The sequence below is a fragment of the Vombatus ursinus genome, unplaced genomic scaffold (genome assembly GCF_900497805.2).
Source record: "Vombatus ursinus unplaced genomic scaffold, bare-nosed wombat genome assembly UNPS02009062.1, whole genome shotgun sequence".
Classification (NCBI taxonomy): Eukaryota; Metazoa; Chordata; class Mammalia; order Diprotodontia; family Vombatidae; genus Vombatus; species Vombatus ursinus.
The window spans coordinates 7,439,154-7,449,394 of NW_020948840.1; positions in this window are offsets into that span (position 1 = coordinate 7,439,154).

Below are 10,241 nucleotides of genomic sequence, written 5' to 3' on the forward strand. Positions count from 1 at the left end.
GGTGGAGGATGGATTGAAGTGGAGAGAGAGGAGGCAGGAATTCTAAGGCTATAAGTAGTAGTAGTAGTAGTAGTAGTAATAATAGTAATAAATGGCTAGCATTTATATAGTGCTTTAAGGTTTTCAAAGTGTTTATAACCCATTTGATATCAATAATCTAGGTGTGAAGTCATGGGTGCCTAAACCAACTGCCTCTCAGGCATTTTGGACAGGATGTCCTAAAGGCATCTCACACTAAACATATCCCAAAGAGGACTCATTAGCTCCTAATCCATCCCTCTTTCAAATTTCCTTGTTTCCATAGAGAGCACTATCATCCTGCTAGTCAGTCACCCACATTTGCAACCTTAGTATCATCCTTCGCTCCTTCTCTGTCTCCTCACATATCCATTCAGCTGCCAAATCTTGCCATTTTTACTTATGCAGCATCTCTCCCTTATAACCCCTCTTTTCTGTTCACATAGCTACCACCTTTAACATCTCTCATCTGTCCTATTTCACTAACTTTCTAACTGGACTCCCTGACTAAAACTCCAATCTATCTATCCTCCACACAGCTGCCAAAGTGATTTTCCTGAAGTGTAAATCTGATTATCTCCTCCCTCCCCTCTACTCATTATAGTATAATTGCTCCCTATTACCATTAGGATCAATTTTAAATTCCTCTTCTTGACAATTAAAGCTCTTCACATCCTAACCTCGAGCTACTTTTCCTTTTTTTAGGCAATTGGGGTTAAATGACTTGCCCAGGGTCACACAGCTAGTAAGTGTCAAGTGTTTGGTCTGAGGCCAGATTTGAACTCAGGTCCTCCTAACTCCAGGACCAGTGCTCTATCCACTGCACCACCAAGCTGCCCCCCCAGCTACTTTTCCAAACTTATTATATATTACCCACCTCTACACATTTTATGGTCCCTACTCTCCAGGCATCTATTCCTTACCAAATGTCTTGAAGCCCTGCTGCCCTACTTGGTGATCACCTCTCCCAGACCACTATTTCAGGAAATTCCCAGTTGCTATGACTTGAATCATTCTCTCCTGTCCAACCATCTCCTCCTTTCCAACCCCCTTGCCACTGAGTTCATACCCTTTCTTTGACAGCCCCCTACCTTTCCTGCCTTATAAAAACTCCCCTTCCCACAATTTACAGTTCAGTTGACCTCTGTTCTTCATACATGGCAATCCATCTCCCATCTCTACTTTTGTATGAGCTATCACCCATTCTTGGAATGTACTCACCACACCTTCGCCACCTCTTAGAATATCTGTTGTCTTATCTTCTGTATGAGACCTTTCCTAGTCCCCCCAAATTTAGCTCCTAACTCAACAAGATGTCTTTATATAATGTGGGGAAGGGGGAACACTGCCCTATAGCACTTCACATTTCTCACAGAAGATTTATAGATACCTACTCACTCTCTGGGCTGACTTATTTATACTAATCTATCCTCATACTGGCAGATCTAGTTTCTGAAAGAAGAGCCACAACCACACAATTATACTCAAATTCTGTAGGGGTAAGCCTTTAATAGAGGGAATATAATATACTCTCTCTTCACCATTTTAGCTCTTGAGAACCCTCATCAGTGCACTTCCATTTATGCAAACTGGGGATTTTAGGGGCAGAGCCAAGATGGTGGAGGCAAAGCAGTGGCTGTCTTGAGCTCTCTCCCAAAGCCCTCCAAATACCTAAAAAAATGGCTCTAAACAAATTCTAAAGCTGCAGAACCCACAAAAAGACAGAGTGAAACAAATTTCCAGCCAAAGACAGCCTGGATGGTTGATCAGAAAGGTATATCACGCTGGGCGGGGAGAGGAGCGCAGTTTGGTGTGGGCGCGCAGGCTGCAGAGATCCTGGAGCAGGCCTCAGAGGACTGAATCGCGGACAGCTATGGTGATTTCCAGACTTTTCAACCCATGAATGCCAAAGACAACTCAGAAGGTCAGTGGGAAAAGTCTGTGACTGCGGTGAGAGAGGAGCTAGGTCTCAGCCGCAAGTCTCGAGCATGGCCCAGGGCCACGTCTTTTTCCTGAGGTTCTGGCCCACAGACTGAGGGGGAATTGAGTGGCTGATCAGAGGGGGATTGCAGGGATCTCTTTGCCAGTGTTGAGGCAGGAATCTCTTGCTTTACCGGTGCTTGGATCTGGATCACAGTTCTGAGGGGCAGTCCTGGGACAAGGAGGAACGCTGGTGTGGTGGAGCTTGTTGTGGTGGTGGAGAGAAAACACCTCGCCCCTTATCATACCACCTTGGAAGAGCTGAGAACTTACAGGTTCCTAGAAGTACCTCTGAAAACAGCTGTACAAACCCCCGAAGCTTGGGACAGTACACTCTTCACATTGGAAGCCAACTTTTACCTTAACAAAAAAGTTTAAAACTCAAGTAATTGGCCGGGATCATGAGTAAGCAGCGCAAAAGGAGTCAGACTATATTATTTTACTTTGGTGACAAAGAAGATCAAAACATACAACCAAAAGAAGACAACAAAGCCAAAGCTTCGACATCCAAAGCCTCCAAGAAAAATATGAATCAGTCCGAGGCCTTGGAAGAACTCAAAAGGGATTTTGAGAAGCAAGTAAGAGAAGTAGAGGAAAAACTGAGAGTGAGGCAAGAAAATCATGAAAAACAAGTCAAGAGCTTGCTAAAGGAGACCCCAAAAATATACTGAAGAAAATAACACCTTAAAAAATAGCCTAACCCAAATGGCAAAAGAGGTCCAAAAAGCCAATGAGGAGAAGAATGCCCTACAAAGCAAAATTGGCCAAATGGAAAAGGAAGTCCAAAAGATTACTGAAGAAAATACTTCCTTAAAAATTAGAATAGAGCAATTGGAAGCTAGTGACTTTATGGGAAATCAAGACACTGTAAAACAAATCCAAAAGAATGAAAAATTAGAAAACAATGTGAAATATCTCACTGGAAAACCAACTGACCTGGAAAATAGATCCAGGTGAGAGAATTTAAAAATTACTGGACTATCTGAAAGCCGTGATCAAAAAAAGAGCCTAGACATCATCTTTCAAGAAATTATCAAGGAAAACTGTCCTGATGTTTTAGAACCAGAAGGCAAAATAGAAATGGAAAGAATCCACTGATCTCCTCCTGAAAGAAATCCCCAAAGGAAAACTCCTAGGAATATTGTAGCCAAATTCCAGAGTTCCCAGGTCAAGGAGAAAATATTACAAGCAGCCAGAAAGAAACAATTCAAGTATTGTGGAAACACGATCAGAATGACACAAGATTTAGCTGCTTCTACATTAAGGGACCGCAGGTCATGGAATATAATTCCGGAGAGCACAGGAGATAGGATTACAACTAAGAATCACCTACCCAGCAAAACTGAGTATAATCCTGCAGGGGAAAAAATGGTCATTCAGTGAAATAGAGGACTTCAAGCATTCTTGATGAAAAGACCAGAATTGAATAGAAAATTTGGTTTTCAAATACAAGACTCGAGTGGAACATGAAGAGGTAAACAGGAAAGAGAAAATCATAAGAGACTTATTAAGGTTGAACTGTTTATATTCCTGCATGGAAAGTTGATATTTATAACTCATGAGACCTTTGTCGGTATTAGGGTAGTTGGAGGGAAATAATTATATGTATGCATTTATGCAAACTGGATGTTCACAATGATGACAACTTTAGATCTTAAACACAACCCTTTACTTAACAATATGGAAAAAATCATAATATCTCTAGTGTTCATATAGTAAAGCAAATCCAGGAATAACAAATACCTCATAGTCCACATGTAAACTCATGTTATACTTTACCACCAATGTACTCAGGTTCTATGAGGAGAATAGACACACACTTATAGAACTGGCAGGAGAACACATGAGTGATAAAAACTATTAGCCATACAGGAACATCTATACACCACACAAAGCTGCTTTTCTGCTTCTTCTCTGCTCCCCTTCATTTTCTCACCACTCTCCATCTGGGCAAATCATTTTCTTTCAGACTGATGAAGTCTTTCAACTTATTAGAAGAGTACTGTGAAAATGTTACATTTTTAATTCAACTAGCTGTCCCCTTTAAGCCAAAAAAACTACAATGTTTATCAGGTTGGTACTCTCTGGGCAATACAAACAAGTCCAACCAGCTTGTCACTCACTAGGTTGCTGCGCTGGCCAATCAGCTTGTAGCAAACAGAACTCTCAGCAAAACAGGTTCAAAAGCTATTTTTCTCTTCTGCTTCCAACCACCCCCTTAAAGCAGAAGTGGCTACAGAGAGCAATATGAAATTCTGAGAGACTTCATCTCAGACTCTAGATGTCACTGAGAGACATTACCTGACACCAAACCCTTGCCCAATTAACTCCAGTCTTTCTTTAGCAAATGAGGAATCTCGTAGCTGAAGCCTTTTTTAAGCTGACTGCTCCAGGTACTTCTTCACACATTTTCTATTGAGCTACAGAGATATCTCCTCCCCCTTTTAAAATTCCTTAATGTTTCTTCAATATTCACTCACCAGCTTCTTTGATATTACTTAAAATGCCTTAAATCAGAGCATTTTCATACTCAGACTCATGTTTCACTTACAATGTAAAACTCTCTAGACCTTCTTTATGTAATCCACAGTCCTCATCTAATCATTCCATACCCTCTATTGAATCATAAGATTTTTTATATTATGAATTTTACCGTTCTAAATCTTAAAAAACATTTTTATGCAAGTGATCTGATAAGCTCCAACCATTCCATAGTCTTCAATACAGACTTTCGCAGTCTGTATTTTTGATAACTATTTCTTTATACTTTCATTTCAGCAGCTTTTAATAAATAAAATGTTCTCTTCCTTTTTACACCATTAAACTGTTTATATATAAAAGCCACAAGCTTTACAAGGTGATTTAAGCCTTTATAGTTATGTTGCAGTTCATTTTGTTTCTCCTTTGCAATCATACTGCTTATAGGTTGTCTGAAAAGTATTTATTAAACACAGATTTTTCACTGTTTCTATTAAATCAAAGTTCTTTTTCTTCTCTTTCCAGGCACCAAACTGTTCATCTATGAAAGAGTCTGTAACTTTCTCTTTTCTGATTGATTTAATTTTCTTTATACAAAAGTACTGTTTGTCCCCAACCCCCACCTCCCCAAACTGCTCCATATGAAAAGACAGAACCTTAAAGGGACAATACCTTACATTTGTAATAAATAATAATAATAGTAATAGCAAAAATTTATATAGGGCCTACTATGTGCCAGGCACTGTGCTAAGAACTAAAACTGATGCTTTCTTCACTGCACCACTTGGCTGCCCTGTATCCATTGTGTTTCTAGTTATATATGTTCATGTTGTCTCCTTCCATTAAAGTGTAAGCTTCTTGAGATCAGGAACTATTTTGTTTTTATTTTTGCATCCCTAACATCCAGCTCAGCTCCTGGCTTTTAGTGAGTACTCGATAAATGCTTGTTGATTGATTAACTAAAGTGATGGCTGTGTGGAGCAGAAGAAGAGGTCAGAAGCAAGAGATATTTGGGAAACAGAAATGACAAAATTTGGCAACTAATTGGTAGAGTAGGGTATCTAGGAAAAATGGTAAGGTTGTTAACCTGCGAGACTGACAGAACAGTGGTACCCTCAACAGAAATAGGGAAGTTTACCTTCCATTTGCAAAATTGAAAGTGAAACATCATTTATTCTAAATGGTTGACACAAATTACAGAATCAGATGAGACCTCGGAGATCATGTAGTTCATCCAGTATCTTGTACAAGAATCCCCTCTTTAACATCTACTGCAGGGGATCATACAGCATCTACAGGAAGACCTCCAATGAACCTACCACCCACCAAGGAAACACATTCTACTTTGGTTTAGCTGTCGTTGCAAGATTTGTTTAATTATATCAAACCTAAATTTGCCTCTTTGTGACTTCCCATTAGCACTAATTGTGCTTTCCCTGGCTAAATAGAAATGTCTAATCCTTCCCCACCCCCCATTTGAAATACTTGAACACTCCTATTATATTCCCCCTATGGCTGAGCATCCCCAGTTCCCCATACTGAACCTCATTCTTAATGCAGCAAACAATTCTTGAATGGCTATCATATGCCAGCATTGTTCTGTGTAACAGGAATAAAAAGACAAAAGCAAAACAGCTCCTGATCTCAAGGAGTTTAAGGTAAAAAGTAAAGAGTAAGGTACTGTTAGCACTTGAGGTACTAAGTGAAAGGGGCGAGAAAGAGATCAGACAATGTTCTATGAAAATTTGAAGTATGAGAAAGGATTAATTATTGAGGGCATCAGAGAGGCCTTCAGAGCTGAGATGGTAGCAGGTCTAAGCCTTGAAAGAATATAAAGGTTCTGGTAGGTAGAGATGTTTTCATCTGTTTTGAATGAATGTTTTCATTCATTCCAGATTAGTGTTGCGAGGACAGGAAGTGGAAATGGGTTGTCCAAACACATGGAGGCAGGATTGTCGAGTTCCAGGATAGCTACACTAGAATAGTCCATTTGATTGCAATGTAGAGAATATGAAGGGGAGGAATGTAAAGTAAATTCTAGAAAGTTCAGTTAACAGTCAATTGTGAAAATGCCTGACTGAGGAGTTTGCCTTTCAGTCTAGAGGCAATGGGGAGCCTCAAATATTTTTGAGCAAGGAAGTGACATGGACAGACCTTAGGAAGACTATTTTGTAATTATAGCAACTTTTTTCTTACTAGCCAAAAAATTGAAAACTAAAGGAGTACCCACCTATTGGAGAATAGCTAAACAAATTATGGTCTATAAATGTAATGGAAAAGAATTGTGCCATAAGAAATTATGAACTGGACAGTTTAAGAGGAAACTGGGAAGAGCTCTGTGAACTGATATGGAGCAAAGTGAACAGAGCTAAGAACAATCTATAAAATGACAGCATTTAATTTATTCAATGACAACCAATCACCTTACTCTTCTTTCTATATCCCTCTATGCCTTTTAAGAGCAGCATTTGTGTGATGGAAAAAAAATGCTCTTAACCCAGATTTTTTTTTTAATACTGAGCTTAACATTTACTAGCTATATGATGTTGGACAAATCACTTAACTCCTCAGAGCTTTGTGTTCCTTATTTGTAAAATGGAGACGATCAGATTTAAACTACGTACCCAATAGTAGTGTGAGGAAAATGCCTTGTAAATGATAAAAGTGTTACATAAATGCAAGTAGTTATAAAGTACAGCCCAATCTGCAGATTGTTTGAAACTGTTTTCTAATTAATGCACACAAGCAAACCAACTAACATCATATGGATTTGCCAGTCATTGTGATGTAATCATGGAGCAAAAATAAGCAAGAGAAAGCACACTTTGACCATTATGGCAGGTCTCTTACCTGGTAAAGCCAAATATTAAACTAGCAAACAAAGAGTGATGAGAAAGCCAAGATTTAGAAACCCAACATATGTTGGACTAGAAAGATTTCTAGGGGTCTATTGAAAATAAAAAGAGATCATGGATTTAGAGTTGGAAGGGACCTTAGAATTCTCTCATTTTATAGATGGAGGAACTGAGTCTCAGGTTGATTTCAACCAGTCAGTTGATAAACATTCATTAAGTGCCTACTATGCTAAGTGCCTAAGTGGGGATTCAAAGAAAGACAAAAGATAATCCCTGCCCTCAAGGAGTTTATAATCTAATGAGGGAAGACAACGTACAAAAGTAAGTTGAAAATTTGGGATGGGAATGAGATGCTCCGTGGGGGGGCATGATGAAGTCAAAAGGAGTGTAGCCTGGTAGGAAATGAAGCAATAGGTTGCCTGGGTGCCTTCCTTAAATGGAGGTTTTAAAAGGACCTCTCTGCTTCACCTTCTATTTAAACGCGTCCCAGGAGCAGAGGGTTTTGTCCATAGTCATATAGCTGGTAAATGTCAAAGTCAAGACTTGAACCCAAGTCTTCTTGACTCTAAGTCCAACATGCTATCTACTACAAAGAGAGGGAGAGGAGAAATGAGTGGCAGGGAAGAGAAGAGGAGAGGAGAGGAGAGGAGAGGAGGGGAGAGGAGAGAAGAGGGGGGGACAGGAGGGGACAGGAGAGGAGGTGAGAGGAGGAGTGGGGAGGGGAGGAGAGGGGAATGAGAAGCAAAATAACAGAACAACCAGAAATTGAGTCCAAGTCTATTTCCTGAAAAGTGATGGGGAAATAATGTTGAAATCATTGAAACCCATGGTGAGAAAAGCATTCCACACTTTTCTAGAATTTCTTAAAGAATGGAAATTTTCAGTGCAGTTTAAAGAATTTATTTTAATTGCCCCCTAATTTAAAAAGTGTTGAACAATATCATCTTTCCTTATATGCATTTTCTTTTTTTGCTACAGTCTATGAGCCGTCTCATATAAGTAGGCAATGTATTGGCTTGGTAGCACAACATTTCTTTCTGAAAAGATGCTGTCAATATGAATGAAAAGAAAGTATATTTTAGTATAGTAGCATGTCGTTATCTTAAAGGATTATCCATTTTTATCTGGAAGCAGTCTTAAAGAGTCTTCTAGTCCAATCTCATTCTATTGATGAAATTGGAGTGCTAAAGAAGTTGAATGACATGCCCTAGATATATGAGTGGTGAGTGAAACAGCCAACATTTAAATCAAGGTATTATGACTACAAAATCAATGCTTTTTTTTTCTTTCTACATAACTGCGTGATGATGCCAGTGTAGGACTCAGGTTGTCCATTGCTTATCCCTCACATATGCCACAGGACTGTCCCGCCAGCTTATCTTTTCCAGTAATACATATGTGGTGATGGGAAAAAAACAGAAAAGATCTACAAAGGTTTTTATAACATACTCTTTTCACCATCAAGAACAGTGGAGCCAACACACTTGGACTCTAACATCACGGTCCTGGCTGTGCTTCTACCGGAGATCAGAATGGCCCCAAAAAGAATAAAGATAGGAAGAAGCAGTAGGATTGTACCAAGTATATCCAGAGGAGATGGGTTCCGGAGGTGATACAGTTGTGAGAACACTAAGGGACCCATTAATAAGAAGGAGAGGATGATACCAAAGGCAAAAAATTATGAACTTTATTAATACACAAAAAAAGGTATGTGTGGGGAAATGTAAAAAAACTACTGACCTGTTGGCCTCCTTTCCCATCTATATAAAGTCTAATGAGGGTCATCTATACATGAATCATGGTCTTTCTTGATGAGGGCATTAGTAAGGAAAAATAGGCTTTAGCAAATGATATTCCACAGTGGATCACATTGGTGTCATTTTGTAATTGTTGGAAAGATGTAGAAAACATAAGATTTCACTGTGCTTATTGTTTGTTGATTATGTAAAAAGACTGATTTCTTATAGCAAAACACCACCTTAAAGGCCCTCTTTCAAAAAAAAGTGTCTCTAAACCATATATCAAAATTATTCAAGATTCATTGAAAGATATAACAGAAATAATCCCATTCCACAACCCTCTGAACATGAACCTCAAAAGTAGCATAAAACAGGAAGATGTATGTATGCCAAAGATGTTTCACACCATGATGGAGGAGATCCAGAACAAAATGCAAGCTGAAGAGGGATTCTCTGTGAAGAGGTCATCCAGAGGTTCGTACTTATGAATGACATTGTGCTAGTTGCATTAATCCTTGGAACATTGCAGAACCTCCTGGAACAGATTCACAAACAGTCAAAAGAATTTGAACTGACCATCTACAGTAGATGAAAAATATCTACTGCCCAAGAAATGAAATGCATTTGAATGGACAACCTAGAGAGCTTGCCCTTAAATATGTATAGCAGAGATAAATAGTACAAATGGACAAGTTAAGCCCAGAAATAAACAGGAGGAATGAGTTGGAATATCTTCTAGAAATTGGAAAATTCGCTTAGTGTTTCCAAAATTCTGGAAGTAGAGGTCCAGCTTTTAATATCAATATTCTATAGGTATTGTATGGTTTTGAGATCTGGATCACAGTAATCTCTAAAGAACAGAAAATTAATATCATGTAGGAGGCTATTGAGAGGTACATGGTGAGTGTGAACAGTCTGCAACTTATAACCAGTGAGGAATTCTGAGGAAGAATCAGGAGTAAAAAAGGTCGTTAGGGAATTGGAGGTAGAGAAGGATGGCTCAGTCATGTGGCAAAGGCAAGGGCTAACAAATGGACAGCCCAAGTGCTCCACTGGTATTGTTGTGATGTCAAGAAAGACAAGTAAGAATTAAGTGAGGAAGTTCTCTAGCATGATGAAAGGGTCTTCTGTCGTTAGCCTATGGGAGGGGATAGACAAGAGTGTTGTAGAA